This window comes from Nicotiana tabacum, chromosome 10 (assembly GCF_000715075.1).
Source record: "Nicotiana tabacum cultivar K326 chromosome 10, ASM71507v2, whole genome shotgun sequence".
Taxonomy (NCBI): Eukaryota; Viridiplantae; Streptophyta; class Magnoliopsida; order Solanales; family Solanaceae; genus Nicotiana; species Nicotiana tabacum.
The window spans coordinates 20,348,248-20,356,175 of record NC_134089.1 but is presented as its reverse complement, the minus strand read 5'-3'; the positions used below and the strand labels follow the sequence as shown (position 1 = coordinate 20,356,175).

The 7,928-nt window shown below is 35.9% G+C and overlaps 1 pseudogene; it reads left to right on the top strand.

Annotated features, from left to right (window-relative positions):
• Positions 1–1,215: 1,215 nt before the first annotated feature.
• LOC107817959 (uncharacterized) lies at positions 1,216–7,352 on the top strand (annotated as a pseudogene).
• The last annotated feature ends 576 nt before the right edge of the window (positions 7,353–7,928 follow it).

Here is a 7,928-nt window from a genome sequence, read left to right as displayed (position 1 = left end):
TTCATACAACTAATTATATATTATAAAACTTATCTACAAATTATCTACAATTTGCGTACATTATTTTTACTCAGTTATATACAACTATAATATAATACCACTTAAATACAATTGTTATACAAATGTTCTTCAACTTTTATACAATAGTTAAATAAATAAAAGAAAAATAAATAAACAACAGTCTACAATTTCTGCAATATAATGTATATCATGTTTTCTTCTTCTTCTTCTTCTTCTTCTTCTTCTTCTTCTTCTTCTTCTTCTTCTTCTTCTTCTTCTTCTTCTTCTTCTTCTATCTGAAATTCAGCTAAAACCAAGTCTAATCTTCACCAAAACCCCTCAAAATTGAGATATAAACTCCAAACCATATTCCCAATTATTTTCAACCACACCCAATCCAAACAAATAATGATTTTTGAAAATCTAAATTCAAATTCAAAGCTTCAAAACTTTTTAATGGCTGTCAATGGTGGAATTGGTGCTATCTTTTCCTTTGCTTTATATTATGGAAATTTGGGATTGAGAGATAGAGAGATGTAGAGAGAATTCTCAATTGTTTGCAACAACATCTAATCCAAACAAACAAATGTCTTTTGAAAACCCAAATTCGAATTCAAAACTTCAAAGCTTTTTAATTGTTGTCAATGGTGGAGGGGTTACAGATTTTCGCTGGTTTTAGAAAAGGAAATCGTGGGTGATTGAAGAGGAAATCGTGGGGTGTGGTTTGATACGTGAGTGCGATGGTGGTATTTGGAGAGAGAAACTTTGGGGAGTGGAATATACAGTTGAGTAAAATTTGGAGACTAATTAATACCATTAAAATCCTAAAATGGTACATGAATAATAATTAGGTATATAAAAGGTAATTATATTAAAAGTTAAAGCATAAAGAGTAATATAGTTTATTATATGACATATGAATGTAAAAATTCCTTATGAAAATTCCTCTTTTGTAAATCACCGTTCCGATGTATGTTTGGCTATATTTGTCTAATAATTGTTGGGCCTGAATTCAATTTGTTCAAGTACAAAACAGATCTAGTCCAAATCAGTCGGCCCATTTATTCAAAGCTCTACCCAGGTTTTCTTCAATAGCCCTACTACACTCATGGCGGTTGATTTGTGCTAGTTTCAGCCATTGAGACTTTCTTTCACCACCAGTCTCCTTCGGCGGCGCGTGTCAAACCCACCGACCCTTTTCTTCTTACACTTATGATGTCGGAGTTGAAGAGGAAAAACAGAGGAGGAGGGAGCAGACAAAACAAAGGTCGAAAAGACTTTAAGAAGAAAAAATAAAATTCACATGAAGGTAAAGATGGTAGAAGAAAAGGTCCGCGTTTGCCTAATGCCATGTTAAAGGAGCTTCAATTACCTAAAAGGTCCAATGAATACTCCGATGAAGACATTGCTTTTGATGATGAAGCTGTTAATAATTTTTATGAATATGAAGAAGGGGTTGCTGAAGAAGAATCCAAGAAAAATAAACGATTTGACCCTGTTGAGAATTTCCAGTATGAGCTTCCTAATGATTTTGAGGTACTGAAAGCTTTTTATTTTCAGCTTTTGAGGTCTGTTTTTCTTGGAAATATTTAATCTTTGGCTGGATTTTTTTATGTGTGAGTTTTATTATGGAAGAATATTATTGGACTGGATAAATTTCATAGGGAGGAATCATTTAACAATATTTAAAATAATATTTGAAAACTACATGAAAGGTAATAAAGTTGCAACCCCTCATTGAATGGTGAAAAAAAAGAGGACACCTCAGTGCACTAGACATCCCGCGTTCATGCACTGACCGGGAAGGGTCGCACCCAAGGATGTGATGTAGACAATCTACCCCCAACTCAAGCATTAGTGGCTCTATGGCTCGAACTCATGACCTATAGGTTACACGGAGACAACTTTACTGTTGCTCCAAGTTCACTTAGATTGAATTGCTGGAAGCAAAAAGTGCCAAAATTTTTGGGACAAAAGGGGTGTTATTTTTTTTCCTTTTTAAATGGTGGCAAAGGGTGCATACATGTTAGAGTTACAGAGTTGGCGCCTAAGAGGTTCAGAAAAGGCAAAGAGGAAAACCTGGAACAAAATCCCTTCGGTGATTTGGTGGATAGTTTGGAAAGAAAGGAATGCTAGAGTTTTTGAGAGCAAACTGGAATCTGTAATTACCATTAAATACATATGTATATCTTGTTTATTTTTTTGGCGCAACATGGTTGTTGCAAATGGCATTGAGGCCATGGTTGACTTTTTGAGCTCATTACACGACTCGTAATGCAGTCTACTGTTGTAAATACTTCCACAACACATTCTAATTATTGAAATCAATAAACTTTAACAATCAATTTTTTTTTGATTTGCATTAGCTGCACAAGATGGGAATAGAGAAATCAATTTTTTTGGGGGGCTTTGGTTTATTTATAAGCATTGAACTTTTCCATGTAGGATGAAAATGTATCATCAGATGAAGGAGATGGTGATGAAGACGAGGATGGTCGGCGAGGAGAGGATGATGAGGAAGAGCATGATGGAAGGCATTCACGGTTATTGCAAGAAATCACTGGTCTTCCGACTGATGCTTTTGATGGTAAACTTCCTTTCCACATTTCTCGTGGTTAATGCTTGCAATTACTAGTAGAATATGATGTGTTTCTTCAAAGTCATTACATGGCATTTCTTTGAATACATTGTGTGATCCAAGATGAGAAGGACCGATCAAAAGATGTCTGAATGATACGAAAGAAGAAGAAAAATGATGTTATTATATCCGAGGCATATCCAGAGTCTGAATATAATCCCAGTCGTGATATTCTGGATGGAGATGGCCGCATTAGCGTCGAGGATCTTCTCGGCCCTCTCCAGGGGAAGTCTGGCTATAGCAAAGTTAGAAAGAGCATGAGTCGGATGGAGAAGAAGTCCATGCCCATGCATGCACCTCTGCCGAAACCAGATCAACAGAGATTGGAAAGAAAGGTAGCTTATGATTTTAGCAAGAAAGATGTTACGAAATGGGAACCTCATGTCAAAAGAAACAGAGAAGCAACAACTATCTATTTTGACGAAGATAAGGACGTGGGATTTTCTACTGTAGGAGCTATAGCTGCTGAATTTGAACCACGAACTGATTTTGAGAAAGAAATTCCTTCTCTTGTTAATGACAATGAGATTGTTGAAGCTCATAGAAAAGATGGTGCAAGGCTTCTTGAACTGAATAAGGTATGGAGGTCATAAAATTTTACACCCCTTATTTCATACTAATGGTTCTTCATTTAGTTTTTCTTAAAGCAAAATGGTGTCTGTAATTTTTTTTAATTATATTAACGTGTACCACTTTGGCAGATATCTGTAGAAGATGTGAGGGACCGCCAAGACCAGCTTGCTAAGATGCGTAGTCTTCTTTTCCGTCATGAAATGAAGGCAAAACGAGTCAAGAAGATAAAATCGAAAGTGTATCATCGTTTGCTGAAGAAAGATAGATTGAAACAAGCAGGTACTGCAGTTGAAACTGATCCAGAAGCAGCCAAAGAGCAGGCAATGAAACAAGAATTCAAAAGGGCAGAGGCAATTTCTTTCATTACTCGCGTGAACTTACCTAGGAGTCTTTTCTGCTTTTCAGGTTATTTACTGATTGAGTTTGTCTCTTTGGAGACTAAATTTTATGTAGGAACGCATGACGCTGAAGCACAAGAACAGCTCCAAGTGGGCAAAGCGCATCTTACAACGTGGCTTGGATGTGCAAGACGATGGAACTCGAGCTGCTATTACTGAACAACTGAATCAACATGCCCTTTTGACAAGAAAAGCAAATAACATGAAAGAGAGTAGTAGTAGTGAAGAAAGCAGTGATGATGATGACCTTGATGAGACTTCTGATAGATCAGATCAGGACGATGCAGTGAAACTGTTGAAGAAAGCAAAGGACAAGACCGTTGAAGTCTTAGATGGGGATGAAGAATTGCCAGCGTCAGGAGTGCTTTCTTTACCTTTCCATGGTAATTTCATCAATCGTTCCTTTGCACCACTACTTGCTCTTAATTTTTTGACGTTTGGAATTTCATTTATGGTTATGCATCTCAGATTGTTTATGTACCATCTTGAAACACTGTCATTTCACAGGTCCGTGGATTGAAAAGAAGGAAAGAAGCGGCCGATGAAGAAGCAAAGCTTGCTCTAAAAGAGTACGAGTCATCATTGAAGGAATTCGAAGAGAAGAACGAGCCAAAAACTCAAGGAACAAATATTTTGAGTTGTAGGAGAGTTTTTGGAGCTCAAAAAAAGCAGGAACTTGTACCCAAAAAGAAAGCGACATCAGACAATTACTATGGTGACAGTGATAGTGAAGGTGAGAGAGATGCCAGAGAAACTGGCATTACTGCTCGTGAAGAAAATAATTTTCCTTAGAGGGAAGTTCATTTTGATCCCAGTTCACTTCGTGAAGAGTCTGAGATTGGTCATGATTCTCTGTTTAAGGTAATTGCATCATGAACTTCATCAAATCCTGCAGTACCATCTCATATTGCTCTCTTTTCTGCGTTGTTTGAGGTGTTTAAAGTTTGAATTTGTCCTGGGTTTCAGAGTTTTGAGGACATTGCGAGAGAACCATGCACAAAGACTTCATACGAAGTTTCCATTTTTGCTGACGACTCGTGGAAAAAGGTTCAGCTTTTGTTTTTGCAAAAATCAATTTTTAGCAAATTTAGTCTTACTGGTTTATTTGGTGAACAGATGAACGATTCTTCAATTAAAGGGAAGCAGGCAAAATCTGCAAATGCAAAAAGTGCAATGGCTTTACATATAACAGAACCTGTTGCGAGTGAACCTGAAGGGGAGGTAATCTCTCTATATGCTGAATCCACAATGCACTTTCTCTGACCTGTTTGTTGCGAAAGCTTTGGATTTTGCACCCCTAATGTGTGCTCTTTTTCGTGATTTACACATTATCATCATCCTAATATGTTTAGTGACTTGCTCCCTATCTCTTTATTTCCTTGCTAAACAATAAAGACACTTTCTTTCTCGATTATTCCTGAGCGCGCAATAGGGAAAATACAAATAAGAAAAAGAAAAAATATGGTGGAAAATAAAATAAAATTATCATGTATTAATCCAAAAAAATATCTTTTATTTTCACCACAGTTATGTATGCAGTGGAGAGTGACAAGAGAAAATGCACTTCGCACTATCTGAGAGAATAGAAATGAAGAAGGGTTTTTTCCTCCACTATCATGAAAATGGCTGTAAGCTTAAATACGAAATGGTTACAGTACTTCCAAGTTCCAGCAGCTAGAGAATTTCAAGATTGTATATCTTCTGTGCTTTATTTTACCCTTTCTTACTTTTCCATTTCTTCTATGTAACTTCTGTTGAAGTTTGGCAAAATGCCAAAGTCCCACATTGGTTGGGAGTTAAGTTTGGAGGGGATTTTTCCCCTATAAAAGAAGGCCTACTCATTTGCCTTCTCATCTGTTTAAGGCATTTGTATCTTCTCTTTTTAGTATTATTTCACTTGTATTTTTGGAGTGAAATAAAATATTGGTTGTGTCCGAGGAGTAGGCAAAATTAGCCGAACCTCGTAAATTCTGGTGTTCCCTTTATTGTTGTTTTATTGTCTTATTTATTATTTGGTGGCTGTCATAATTTTTGGTATATTAGTTGTGACTTATTCACACTATATACATTTGGCTTCCGCAACAATTCAACATTGTTGAACACTGAAGATTGAAGATGAAGACACAACCAAAATTTGTTATTGAGAGAGAATTGAAAATGTGGAATTTTGCCAAGGTGGAGATTTGTTGAAGTTTGGCAAAATGCCAAAGTCCCACATTGGTTGGGAGTTAAGTTTGGAGGGGATTTTTCCCCTATAAAAGAAGGCCTAATGTTTAGGATTGATACACACCTCTCATTTGCCTTCTCATCTGTTTAAGGCATTTGTATCTTCTCTTTTTAGTATTATTTCACTTGTATTTTTGGAGTGAAATAAAATATTGGTTGTGTCCGAGGAGTAGGCAAAATTAGCCGAACCTCGTAAATTCTGGTGTTCCCTTTATTGTTGTTTTATTGTCTTATTTATTATTTGGTGGCTGTCATAATTTTTGGTATAGTAGTTGTGACTTATTCACACTATATACATTTGGCTTCCGCAACAACTTCTCCGGATTGCGTTTCTTAATTGATAAATCTTACTCTTTCTCTTTGTATTTTCTATCTTTGCGATATGATAACAAAATCTGCCTTATTTTCTGCTTCAATGTCATCAGTGTCAAATTAGCAGATTGTAACATCTGCAGAAATAGGGAGAAAATTGGAGCAAGCCCCTTTACAATTGCTTTATTTTGTACTTCAATGTCCATTTTGAAAAATAGGAGAAATGTATATATTTTCTAAACTTCTGCAAATCGACTAGGCCCCTTTGCAATTGCACTTGCTAAAGCACAAAAGGTTTAACAGCTGAGCAAAAGAATGTGGACATTAGCAAGCACCAATTCAACAGAATGTGAATAATAATCAATGAAAAGAAACAAGACAGAGAACATTAACGGAATGTTGTTTCCTCTTCAAAGTTGAGTTACATTAGCATGGTGGGTACCTGATTTGTCTTGTTATGCCAAAAAATTCCTTAAGAATTGTTTATGGTGAAAGTGCTCAAGAATTTTATCTTGGGACCTCTAGATTTCTTCAGATAGTTTACTGCATATGCGGTCTCTGGCAGATGTGGTTTCCTGCCCAATATGTAATATTTTTTTTTTTGCTATCTTGCCCTCATGGATAATCAAGAAAAGAGTGTTTTGATTATTTTACAAGGAAATAGGGAGATTATGGTGCAAATTAAAAAAGAAAGGCTAGGGTGTAAATAAAAAAAGAGCACACATAAGGGGTGCAAAACACAAAGAATTCGCTTGTTATTATTGACTCTTAATTCTGCTTGCAGGAAATTGATGAGGATAATGATACAGATAGTGGAGGAGAAATGGTTGATGGGATTTTATCTGTTGGGGCTAAGTCCACATATGAAATCCCATCTCAGGAAGAACTTATTCGGCGTGCTTTTGCTGGTGATGATGTTGAAGACGACTTTGAGAGAGAAAAACAAGATGCCTTGAATGAGGAAGTTCCCGAGCCTGAAAAACCCTTTTTACTGCTTGGTTGGGGCCAATGGACCAATATACAAAAGAAGAGAGGTCCACCTTCTTGGATGCTTGCAGAACATGATATTGCCAAAAAGAAAAGGGAAGAAGCTCTCAAGAAGAGAAAAGATGCAAATTTGAATCATGTTATTATCTCCGAAAAGAGGGATAAGAAGGTTGGTCATAGACGTATTTCATCCTTAACCTGATTTAAGAATAAACATTCTCGTGATTGATGTCTGTTTAGATTTTAGATGTTGAGGCTAAACCTAAGCTTTACTTATTGTGATTGCAGACTTATGTGCATGCGTGGAAAAATTTTATTGTGTTTTCCTTTTCCCTTGGCATTAAATTTTTTGAAAATAAAATCATTTTGGTTATCAAAAAAAATTAGTGAAAATTAAAATCTCTTTCTGTTACAGTGAAGGTTAGCAGTTAAAGAGAAGTTGGATTGCTAATCAAACAAAAGTAAAAAAAAAAAAAAAAGGAAAAAAAAAAAAAGAACAGACAATGGCAGAAAGCAGTAGAGAGTTTCAACTTCACTGTCGTTCATTTACAGGAAAGGTTATGGACCTGCTGTCTTAAAAAAAAAACAGTGCAGATTTTCAGAAAAACAAACTTTGCATGTAATTCAAAACTTGCATATAGAACATGATATTAATCCTTATGGTTTATCCTAATTATTTAATTAGACGTGAGTAAGCTCTGATACCAATTGATGGAATATATACCACAGCGGAAGCAATAACAGAATCTTATTCACGTGTAATCTAAACAACTAGCATGTATGGAGATTTTAGG